Genomic DNA, 13,106 nt, shown 5'->3' on the forward strand with positions numbered 1-13,106 from the left:
GCCATCAGCTCCTACATTGGGAACTTTGTTGGATATTCGGATGCCTGATTATCGTCTTCCAAAGCCACTGCTCTATTCTGAAGTAAAAAATGGAAAGCATAATGCTGGTGGTCAACAAAAGAGGTTTAAAGACTGTCTCAAGGCAAATCTTTAAAAATGTAGTATAAACACTGAAAACTGGGAAACACTGGCCTGTGAGCGTGCCAGTTGGAGAACAGCCTTTACCAGAGGTGTCATGGATTTTGAAGATGCTCAAACTCAGGACAAAAGGGAGAAATGTGCTAAGGGAAAGGCACGTTTGGCAAACCCTCACCATGATCAGTTCCTGCCCAGAAACCTATGTCCCCACTGTGGAAGGACGTGTGGATCCAGAATTGGCCTCCACAGTCACTTGTGGACTCACTGTTAAGACTGTGTTCATGGAAGACAATCTTACTCAGCCATGAGTGATCGCCAAAGAAGAAGAAGAAGACATTGGGGGTATCCTACCTGGGTTTGTATCATGAAAGGTTGGTTACAAGGGTGGGTTACAAACCAACCAACCAATATTAATCCCTGATTTGCCAAGGTCTACTCCTATCCAACGGGTCGTTATTTTCGGAAACAAACTTTAGCAATGCTACTTGTGCATGAGCTTTGTGTGCACATTCTGTTGTCTCTTACAGTAGCCCCCCCCCCTCCTCCTGTAATGCTGAAAGTGAGAGTATAACCAACCCAGGGATTTGAACTCTCAGTACTGGAATTTTGTTTTGTTTTGTTTTTTTCATTTAGCCCTTCTAAAATCACTTATAATCCTTTTTTAAATGGGTGCTCCTTATCACATTCTGCTGGTAATGCTACCATTCCTTCTCTTTTAGTGGGCAATAATCCAACTCCCTCATTGATATAAAATACCCACTCTTCAACCTCATAGTTTATCCACTTTAGAACCAGGTTATTGTCTCATAAAATTGTTGCGATGGCACCGTTAATGCTGGCTATTATTTTAGAGGCCAAAATCATAATCTTCATCATAAAGATTTATGTCTTTTTTTACTTGCTTAAAGTTTTCAAACTGTGGGCCATATCCTGCCATTGATTTTTCCCCCCTCTGCAGAAGATCCATTTAAAAAAAAATAAAAATAAAAATTATTATCGCAATTGGTTTCTTTCTCCCTTGCGATTTAATGCTGTGGCATCAAATGATGCAGTCGTATTCCTAACACAAATTTATTAACGCTGTACTGTAGAATTGAGGTCATAAAACACGATCATTCTCAGTCCAAAGGGTAAGTGTGGTTTGGATCTGACAGAATTGTGCATCATTTTGGGGAGACCACCATTTTTCTTAATATCAGCCTAAGAAAACAAAGTTATCTGTGAGTGATGTTGCTATTACTGTACTGATGGCAAATCCAAACAATGTACTGCTCCCAACCTGAAATAGCTGGAGACAACAGTGAGGTCCGCATCCAGGCACTGCAAATCACAAAACACTGTCCTAAACGTCAAAGAGAAATCAACATGTCCAGATAAAAGACAAGATAAAAGCCCAGATGGGAAGTCAAGGAAAGAACAGAAAGCACAATCACATAGTTTAGATCAGCAGATAAGTATGCAAGCAGCCAGGTGGAGTTTGAATCGCTTGATAACTATCTTTCCAGGTGGTTTATTGGATATTTCTTCATGCGCTCAATGTTGTTTCTAAAGGCTGAGATGTTCTGCAGAGGCACAATGTTACAGCTCTGATCTGAAACCCCTTACTCTTTGTGTGGCTTGTGAATTTCTTCACTGCACAGTATAAGAGGGATGGGAGAGCCTGTTGGAGTACAACTCCCATCATTCTTGACTACTAACCATGCTGGCTGGAGCTGATGGAATTGGAGTCCAACAACATCTACAGGGCCACAGGTGTCCCCATCTATCTAAACAGCAATGGTACACAGATCAACATGTGTTTCCACTCCTTTTACCTATACCTTCCCACTGGGCCAGCTGCAACGAAAGGAGTGGGATAAAGCACATCATAGCTATCAGTCTATGACAGCATATTGCAGACAGTCATATTATCTTGCCAGAACATAGGCTGCATGGAGACTATCAACTAGGCAGTACATGGATACAGTCGTAACACTTCTCATAATCTCTGCAACTGGAGAATGCACAACTGTAATTGTGGAAATTGCTGCCAACAAAGTATGTGCACAGCCTGTTTTCCCTGTGCAGTTGTGGGCACATGCGAGGCTGTGATCACTCAAATGTAGGGAAAACTGACAGTACCTAACAACTGGCTTTGCTTTGATCTTGGTATGAGAAATGCTGTATATACTCAGAGGCTGGGCAACAATGGAATTTTATGATATTGCGACCATATTGGTCATATAAACTTGCTGATATATACGGTACATCTGTAAAAATATAGCGCTGCCACATTTGGTCAAAAACCAAGGTCCATTTGGCCACCACTCTGTGTCTGCAAGTGTCTAACAAAACGTCTCGAGGAGTGTGCCTGCAGGACCTGGTGGTAGCAAAAAACAGGTAAAAGATAAAGGACCCCTGGACAGTTAAGTCCAGTAAAAGGCAACTATGGGGTGCAGCATTCATCTCGCTTTCAGGTCAAGGGAGATGGCATTTGTCCACAGACAGCTTTCTGGGTCATGTGGCCAGCATGACTAAACCAATTCTGGTGCAATGGGACACCGTGACGGAAACCAGAGCGCACGGAAACGTCATTTACGTTCCCACCACAGTGGTACCCATTTATCTACTTGGCATACTTTTGAACTCCTAGGTTGGCAGGAGCTGGAACAGAGCAAGGGGAGCTCACTCCGTCGCAGGGATTTAAACCGCCGACCTTCTGATCAGCAAGCCCAAGAGGCTCAGTGGTTTAGACCACAGCACTGCACAGCACTCCTGCTGTGACCCACCAGTTGAAGACCAGTGTTCTAGGCCAAGGATATAGCCAAAATGCTGTCCACCAGATGTTGTCGACTATAACTCTCATCACCCACAATCAAAATGGTCAAGAATCAAGTGTGATGGGAGTTATAGTGCACAACACTGATGACTCCTGATCTAGACCAGTGTTTCCCAAACTTGGGTCTTCAGCTGTTTCCATACTGCAATACCCACAATCCCTGATTGTGGTCTTGCCAGCTAGGGATGATGGGAGTTGTCGTCCAAAACAGCTGGAAACCCAAGTTTGGGCAACACTGACTGACTATTTACAAACCCTTTGAATGTCAATGGATCCCAAATAAGGTTCTCTTCCTCCTTGTCCATCCTGTGTTCTTCACTTTTTCCACCACCACTCCCTACCCTTGAGGATCCCCAAAGCAGATGCAGAGACAAATAAGTTTTGATATTAAGTCCTCTGTAGCTTGCAATACTTGCTTGTGGTTCGAGGACCTGACCCCCGCAATGTGGAAAGAATACACAAGGACACGTTATATAAGGTTAATGGGCAAGGAAAGGCCACAACTTTATTGATTACAGCAGTGAAAAGGTATTGGCTTAGGCATTGGATCTCTCAAGCAAATGGGTTTATTCACCAGTAGGTGGAGCCTGTTGATGCTAATCCAACTATAGGCTCTCCCCTGATGTCACCGAGGGTCGTGCCATGGCCTCCCGCCAAGCAGGCATCGGACAGAAATACACGACCGCCAGATTCCTTTAATGGAATACCCCTAAATTGAAGGCATAGGCGATGGCCACACCTAGCCCTTCGACACACCACAACACATTATTCCAATGCCTAACCGCCACTACTGCTCGGCTCCCGCCCACAACCACTCCCCTCTCTTGCAGGGAGGAGAGTTTTTTCAATGCAATCCTGCTAAATTCAGTTCAAAAAAGATATTGCAGAGCAAAAAAGGTGCATAAAATGACACTCCCTCCCACTCCCCTGTGAGGAAAAAAAAACATTTGGGCTTTTTTAGTTTAGAAAGGAAAAAGAAGAAGCAACTTAGGAGGGAAATGATAGAGGTGCATAAAAGTATGTATTGCATGGAGAAAGTGGACAAAGACCTGTTTTTTCTTCCTCTTGCATACTTCCAGGACCTGAGGTAAAGGGAACAGAGTGTTGGAAGATTCCCCAGTATATGGTAATGACCAGTGGCCACCAACTTGAATTGCTTTTAAAAGGAATTGGAGAGATTAATGGTACACAATGGCTGTTGGTGTGGCTCGCAAGTGCACAGCCCACTGTTGCATTCAAATCGTGGTTACAGGCTTCCCATAGGCATGTTTTTGGCCACTATAGAAACAGCTGGCTAAATTAGAAGGGACTTGATCTGATCTAGGGCTGCCATATGTCCAGGTTTCCCCAGACATTTTAACCGATTTTTCAAAAATTCCGCCTGGACACCATTTTCAACAGATGAACCTCGGCTATGTCTAGGAAATTCCGGGTGTATGGCAGCCCTATTTGATCCACCAAGACTCCTCTTATAATCTGGACAGAAGGACCACTTATCATCAGCTGGAAGGGAGCAGTGGTTGTGGTCCAGCACAGCCACAGTGGCTTGGGGAAGCCTCCTGGCTTCAGTGTGGCTGGGGGAGAACGTAATTTCCTCCACCACCTGCTGCGCTGACTGCTGGGCTCACCTGTGGTTGCAGCCAATCGCAGGTGAGCTAGGGGCATGGTTTGGGGAGAGGACTAGAGTGGAAACTTCTTTTCTCTGGTCTGCTCTCTAGCTCTAAAAGTCAGCCGTACGCAGGCCTCATCCTCTCCTAAGCAAGAGTGTCTAGATTATAGCATTAGCACTCAATGGGCTTCACTGGCAGAACTCCCTTGGCCAGTTTGCTGGATTTAGTTGTAAGAAACCAAAATATGTTTACCATTGAGCGTAACCATTGCTGTCTTCTTTTGGTAATGAATCACAGGATTAAAAGCGCCATTTCCACACTTTAGAAGCAGCCGGGACTTTGTCAATTAACAGTGAACAATTGCGTACATTTTTGTCTCCAATGTTTTTCCACCTCTTTCAATAATGGCTTCCTAATGTATTTTAGTGAATGATGGCTATCAGAGGCTCCTACTTAAACACGGCATTCCTTAGATCCTTTATCTCAAGAGCTCAGCCTTCCACAACTGGCAGTCACCCATGGATAGAAGCACATCTCTTGACTCTTACTAGATTGCCTTGACTAAATGGGCTCCTGACAATGTCTTTCGCATTATAGCCTCGTATGGCACAGTCATTTGCCCCTTGTCAGCTTTCTGCACAATTGCAGCTCACCTCCAGTTGGTTTTCCAATATCAAACAACTGCTCTACTGTAAAAATAAATATGTGCCAGACTATAGAAATGGTTATGCGCACAATTTCTCTTCACATTTGGAAAAGCCAGCCGGACGCCAAGGGTTTGAAGACAAGCCATTGATTTGTACAATCAATGCCAGATAGAAGTGGCTTTCCTTAATTTTTAATAGCCCTTGTGCTTTTTCAACAACAACAACAACAACAAAATCTTTGCTATATGCAGTCTACTATGATTCCCCTCACCGCACAAATCCTTTGGATCCTATGTCTGTGTTCTAAAAAGTTTAGCTATCCTTAGAGTCCATAAAACATATGTATTAGTGCGATTTCATTTCTGTGAATCCCATGAACTGAAATGCAAGCAGGGCGAGAGGAGGAGAGTATCACTTTAATAAAAGATGTGCGTCTTCTGACCTGCAATGAAAGAGAGGAGAACATTATATTTCCCTGCAAAGGAAAAGGACTGTATTTATGCCATTGCTGCATGTCTAGGTTAAAGCAAAAAATGGGGGGGGGGGGCTTTTCCAGCCAGAGGGTCATATTCTCTCATAGGCAACTTTATTGGGGCAGCATGCTGGTGGTGGATGGGTGGAGCAATAGATGTGAGCCTTACCTGGAGCACACTACGTTCTAGCCATGCAAAAGACAGAGGGTTCTGTATCTATAATTGGCCGGCCACTTACATCAGGGTTCGGTTCTGGGGATGCAAAGTCAGGAATCCTCAGAAGCACCCCCAACAAGGTGGGGTGTGTGCTTCTGAGTGGGGTACAGAAAGGTCCTGGGATGCCTCCCGTACCAACGTCTGGGACACTCCCAGAGCCTGCAAGCAAGGAAAGCCCGCTGGGTGCATGGAGGGCGGGGGAATAAATAGATGGAGAACAGTGAATGGCAAGTTCCTCCAACTCTCCATTGGTTTGTTTGTTTACTGATTCCCCACACTCGCGTAAGGTTGTGATCGTGTACCGTATTTTTTGCTCTATAAGACTCACCTTTTCCCTCCTAAAAAGTAAGGGGAAATGTGTGTGCGTCTTATGGTGCGAACGCAGGCTGTGCAGCTATCCCAGAAGCCAGAACAGCAAGAGGGATCGCTGCTTTCGCTGCGCAGCGATCCCTCTTGTTGTTTTGGCTTCTGAGATTCAGAATATTTTTTTGTTCTTGTTTTTCTCCTCCAAAAACTAGGTGCGTCTTATGGTCTGGTGCCTCTTATAGAGCAAAAAATACTGTATGTAAAGTGAGTGCAAGTTCAGGGCCCACTGCCTAAATGCGCACATCTCTCCATCCAAGGAAGGAAGAGGCTCTTCATGAACACACGGCAGCCAGGTACGAGCATTTGCTATCTTTCATTCGTTTTCCGGAAGTGGCGTTCACATTGTGTGAAAGCTCAGATACAATGTGGAAATTAATAGTTGGGGAAGCAGAATAAACTGAGGTGTGGATGCAGTCCCAATATCAGTTGTCCATGTGTTAAAGGCAGGATAGGTGGTGTGACTATATTGTCTATAATTATGCAGCAATGCTCTGCAAATTAAATAAATTCTCTGCCTTGGAAGACAATGGTGGAGGGCGCCTTCAGGGGCGAAGTCAAATTGTTGGAGAGTTACAGTGCCTGCTGTGGCTGTAGAGACCCATATAGGAGAGACATGCTTTGTTGCAGCCCAGTTTTGCAGCTACAGGTGCACCACCATGGCGTTTCTCTCTCTCTGATCTCCTCCTAGCGGCCATTTCTCCTCTGGTCACAGCTGTGGATGCCCGACATGACCGTCTGTCTCCAGGCACTGCGATAGTAGTGTTCAAGGGATTCCCATATGGCGGGGTTAATTTTGTCAGCCTTTATTTGTCCGCTCACGGCTCCAACACACCCTATTGCTGAAGTCACACACCGTCACCAGAAGCAGCGGATCTTCCAATTAGAGGTAAAAGCCAAATAAAATACGGTAATAAAATAAAGAAATTAGGCTGAAAACATTTAATTTGGCGAAATGGAAGCGAAAACAGAAGTCAGCTTCCAATTTCTGTGGATTGGCTCTGCAAGGGACGTTTTTGTGAATGGGAGATAGAGAATTACATACAGCCATTGAGACTTAGTAACAAATGGACTCTGACTTTGGGAACTGTTTCCTTCTTTTGGATATATGTTAGAAACAATTGTGTCAAGCTGTCTTCTGGGGGAGGGGGGAGAGAAGATACATATTGACAGCTGGAGAGAATTTGACAGTCGGATAATATTGGCAGAGTACAAGGCAAGAAGGGGGGGAAACAGGTTTTGGAAGTGAAATAGCACCTCAGACCCTGGAACGTGAAGGCACAAAAGTAGGGCTAAGCAGGAGAACTCTCAATTATTTTGAGGGGGAAATCCCTAAAGCAGAAGGAGAGCCTGGAATAGCTTCAGAATCAATTTTGGTGCCCACAGAGATCAGAAGTCACATTTGCAGACATCTTTGTAACGCAGAATGAATATAGAAAACCTGTTGAATATCAGTTGTCTGCAAGACAGATAAATGAGAATGGCAACATCATTTCTAATTGGTGTCACACCCACCCACCACCATATTGGGCTCTGATAAAGAAGTCAAATAATCTTTCTGTGTTGTTTTCCAGAAAGATTAGCATTTTGGAGACTCCCTAATCATTTAGTTCTTATAAATCAGGATCTAGATGTGTGTTAACATGACACTAAAGCGACTATTTAAAAGACACATCCAATTAGTAGGGGGAAATAAGACAACGAGAAACGGGACTCTTGATAGCCATCAAAAACTAAACTGAGCCCACAAGATCGACAAAACTTGAAAGATTTTCGAGCAGCGGGGGTTATTCGTAGGTTGGGATGATTCCATAAAAATTTAAAGGCAATGACTTTAAGCGTATGCTCTCTTACATAATCATTGCAATTGGTTCTCTTGGGTGGGGGACTCTCCTAGGTGTGGAAATACAGGCTCAATTTACCAAATTACAGACTGTTTTTGTACCTAGATACAAATCTTATTTGAATTGACTTTAATGGTATTGATTCTGAATTAACTGGTTTTAGCTCTGTGCTTTTGAACAGCGCTTGTAAATATCCACAACAGGGCTTGAATTGAACATCTCAGAAATGTCAGCTATGAATATTGACAGCATATTGATAAGGAATGTCCTCATTTCTATGGATGGACGGTCTTCAGTGGCCAACAATCCCTGAAGTGCATGTTTACCTGGAAACAAACCCTTCCGGGTTCAATGTGCTGTACCTAGACGGGTGTGCATGTTATAAATGTAATCTCATATTGTTCCCGGGTATCTATTAACTACCACCAAGTTCTGCTTTAATACAGGTTTATAAGATAGCTTATCTTTTGTCCTATTGGAACGGCTTGCTTTGGAATGGTTGCTAATGGTACCTGCTGATAGAAATTTAATAATAAATAAATGCTATGCTGACTCAACATTTTGCAGTCGTGCATATAGCCGATCAGACTCTATTCTTTACCTGAATATAATGTGTTTTGCAACTCTTTGTGCATATGTGATTCTTACCATGAAACGATCTGCTTTGGAATTGGTGGATGTGAACTATGCTATTTTTCTGGGGGGACGCATCTTAAACAGGGGTATGCCCTAAACATTTTGTGAATCTAAGTTTGGCCTAATTGAGCGGCAGTATTTCAATACAAGTAGGAAAACGAGAGTATCCCTGAACATTATATATATATATATATATATATATATATATATATATATATATAGCACTGGATGTGACTAACACAAAGCTGTATTTTGAATGGTCTCTAGAAATGGCCAGTAAGCTACAAGAAGATGCTAGGAGACCCTCTAATGGAATGTTGCCATTGTCCATTTAATCACCTTTCACACCCAACCCCTGATCCCAAAGTCACTCACAGTTCCTCAACTGCTTGAGCTGCATTGTCTCTGACGCCCACTGCTATTGGCCTTGTGGCCCACACACAAGGATCCCATAATCTATGGGATGGGTCCATACTGGTATTTGAGAACCAAGCTATAGAGGTTAAAGATGGAACTACAGTGCTAATGTCCTGGGGGATAGAAGCATGCACTGCTATCACAAGGGCTGACAAGAGACAGTTTTCTCAGTGCACCATGGGTGTCTCCAGAAAGGAGTCGTGGGCGAGTCCTGCATTAACCCCATAATACAACCCAGTTCATCCAAGACACATAGGTTATAAATGGTTGCAGCTGTAGTCTTCCACCTTTTCACAAATAGGACCTACCTTTAAACCATTTGGCTCCATTTAAGGACTACTGCTCTTTTTTAAACACCATATGGTCTGCATGGTGCTGCTTTTGCAATCCATCTTCAATTAAGCCACATTCCAGTAGTGAGTTTGAGCCAGGATTTATTGGGGGGGGTGGAGGCTATATGTTAGCTATGCAGAACTGAGCTGCTAGTTAAGTATTTTTATTTATTTACTTGATGGGGGCAGCTGCCCCTCCTGGCTATGCCCATGTGTTTGAGCCCACCAGTTGAAAACCAATGGGTAAGAGGGACCAGAGAACCTAGAACCTGGGAGACCCTGGCTCAAATTTCCACTTACCCAGGAAGCTTTTACTGAGACACACACTCTCTCTCTCTTTCTCTCTCTCTCTCTCCTGTACACCACCTGTACACCACCTTAAGGTCCTTAGAGGAAAGGTGGGATTCATGCTAACAAATAATTAAACAAACGAAAGTTTAAACACTGGCAGTTTCGCCATTCTCCAAAACTATGGAGATCGTTTTAGGTCAGAAGATAAGGATTCTAGCAGCTACTAGAAACCCATTGCATCCAATGGCAAATTTACGTGTTTTACTCTAATTCCACAGCTCCTCATATCACAGAGTGGAAAGTCATGCATGTATCACATACATGCATGATTCCTGCATAGTAAAAGCATACAGTGCAAAGCGGTCCATAAATTCACTGCAAACAAGTATCAGAGTATTCTAAGTACAGAGTGTACAAAGTACAGAGACCTCAAGATGTCATAGAACAAATGCATACCAATGTAGCTCTGTTCTCAAGGAAGACAATTTTAGGAGAGGGTTGACTTGATACATACTATGCGGAGACCGGCGAGTTCTAGTGAAAATTCTCCAGCATTTCCGTGTGAATTTCTCCTAATTTACACCTTTTTTTGTATGCAATTTTCCCTGATAGAAACATGGTTTGCAGTGCAATTTCCCCTAATATAATTAAATTGCGTATACAGTGGTACCTCAGATTACATACGCTTCAGGTTACATACGCTTCAGGTTACAGACTCCGCTAACCCAGAAATAGTGCTTCAGGTTAAGAACTTTGCTTCAGGATGAGAACAGAAATTGTGCTCTGGTGGTGCGGCGGCAGCGGGAGGCCCCATTAGCTAAAGTGGTGCTTCAGGTTAAGAACAGTTTCAGGTTAAGAATGGACCTCCAGAACGAATTAAGTACTTAACCCGAGGTACCACTGTATCATTTTCACTATTATATGCATTTTTATACACATTTTACAGAAATATATGTCTATTTTTGGACCCATTTCTTGACTGTCGAACTGGATTGAAAAATTTAGAGAAGTGTGGATTTTGAGGGATGGCTATGTTTCAGTTCCCATATTGTTTCAGAAAGTGTGGTTTAGGTTCAGCTTTAAATGTGAACTGAATTGACTTTCTCTCTCATCCCTAGACAAGTATAGAATTGTGCTAATTGTGGTTGATTTTGTCCCATACAGTTTCTATGTACTTTGAAGCCTACTTTTCTGAAGTTGTTTGTTTTTTTTAAAGACTAATGATGAATCTGTTAGTCTTTAAGGAGCCACAAAACTTCTACTCCTCTGGAAGCAGTTAAATAAATCATGGTTCAGCTGCATATCAATGTTAGCCTTTTTTTGGAGGGAAAGGCATAGGTGAAGAAACAAGCTGAGTGTGCAATTGTCTCTGAGTATGCTGCAATGCTCTGCAAAATGAATAAATGCCCAGAGGTGCATCTGGGCATGAAGATTTGACATCAATGCTGCCCATGGTCCTATGCAATAAATGGGGGGTGCATTCAAAAGAATTGTGGGTGGGTGTGAGGTAACTTGGATTCAAGAGCATCAAAGAGCTTTGAATCCTGTAATTTCAAACGGCAACCCAATAAACCGAGACAAATGAAACAATTGGCAAAGGGTTGTTTTAATAACCCTTGTTAACGGAGGAAGCCACCCCAATAACAAACACATGCCAGTTCTAAAAGTCACATTCATTTCACAGTGTTGTTTAATAAGGCAACCTAACACGCATCTGACAGAATTACCTCCAGATTTCATGTGGGCCACAAGCACTGCAATTTTACTTCAAGAACAGCCCCGTTAAATCTCACCCACAGGGACAATTTAGAAGAGTTTAAGATAACCAGTATTTTTTTATTTATTTTTTGCCTTCGTTATCAGAATAATTTCATCTTTCCCCAAGCTTAAATAAAAATAACAAATCATACGTACGCATTTATATTCTAGCACACTGATGTAAAAAAGAATGGTAATCCCCAGTTTTCCCTCTGATTTTTAAGTTTCTCTGTGAACTGTGCAACTTTGTCATTTATCTTCTCATTGGAAAGTTGAAAGCACTCTCATTTTAAAAAAACAAAAGATTTTTGAAACAGTCTAATAAGGATGTTATTACTTTTTCTTTCTTTTTTACTCAAAGTGAATCGGAAAAATGCATTTTAAACCGCTGTTGAGTTAAGCATCTTCTTTCCATGTAGCCAGGATTTTATTAAACCGTTCCTGTTGTTATGAAATGTTCCCTGGCCTTTTTTTGTGTCCTTCCAGTATCCTTTGGGCTGCTGCCTTTGCTTCTGACTGTTCAAAGGTCAGGTCAAAGGTACTGAATGGCAGACCAAGGGGATGTTGAGCGTAAATGAACCCAAGCATGGCCTCTCTGATTGATCATCTATTTAAACAGTGAGACTGTTATGCCTTTGGATAAAAATGTAACCCCGGGCAGTGGAGCCTCTGGCTGCTGATGAAATAGGCATAGAGAACTTTTCTTTTGCTTGTGATGCTTGATGTGGCTCTCAAATTCAGGGAGGGCCTTCTAGGTCTTCTTCCCATAACCTCTGTGACTATCTTTCCCCACGCTGAAACATGTCTCTATGATCCAGTGCTTTTCATAGAGTATATTGGTGAAGTCCTGCTGCATGAAAACAGGGAGAAGAAAGCTCAAAGTGCATTTGCCAACACATAAAAAGGAGGGTTGGGGTTTTTTTTAAATTAAATGTAGATTTAAAACTGGGTTATTAAACGATGACTTCACCTGAGGTTATTAAGGGAGATTAGATTTCAAAATCTATTACCTAATTCTTTGTAAATGTTTTATAATATGCATTATTTCAAGGCCGCTTTTGTCAAAAAATATATTATGCATTTTATGGCTGTACCGGTAACTGATTTAAATTTTTGGCTCTCTGGATTTTCAGCCGCTTATTATACTAAATGCAGAACAAAGGGAAAATTGAGACTAAAGATCAGTGTTAATGTTCACTCCCACCTTATGCTGGGGCATTATTTTTGCAGCTAAGTAGCTATAAAATCGCATCCGTGACATCAGTACTTGTCTATTACAGTCTTGTCTGACGAGACCCACCATGATGCAGTGACTGCTGTTTCAAGTTGTCCTCCCTTTTTGCTTTTGAAGATGCAAGCAAATCTCAGTGAGCAAACTGAATTGTCATTGGAAAAAAAAATTTAATTCAAACACTGATAAAAATCAAATGAACCTAAGGCATGAATATATCTGGGAGTTATTTGGTGAATAAAATGGATGTTGTCCTAATCTCATATTAGCCTTTTCAGTGTCTCAGCCTCAGGCTTGTCCCTACTGTTAGGCAGAATGAGGCAGCCGCCTCA

Source organism: Podarcis filfolensis, assembly GCF_964270895.1.
Source record: "Podarcis filfolensis genome assembly, chromosome: 12".
Taxonomy (NCBI): domain Eukaryota; kingdom Metazoa; phylum Chordata; class Lepidosauria; order Squamata; family Lacertidae; genus Podarcis; species Podarcis filfolensis.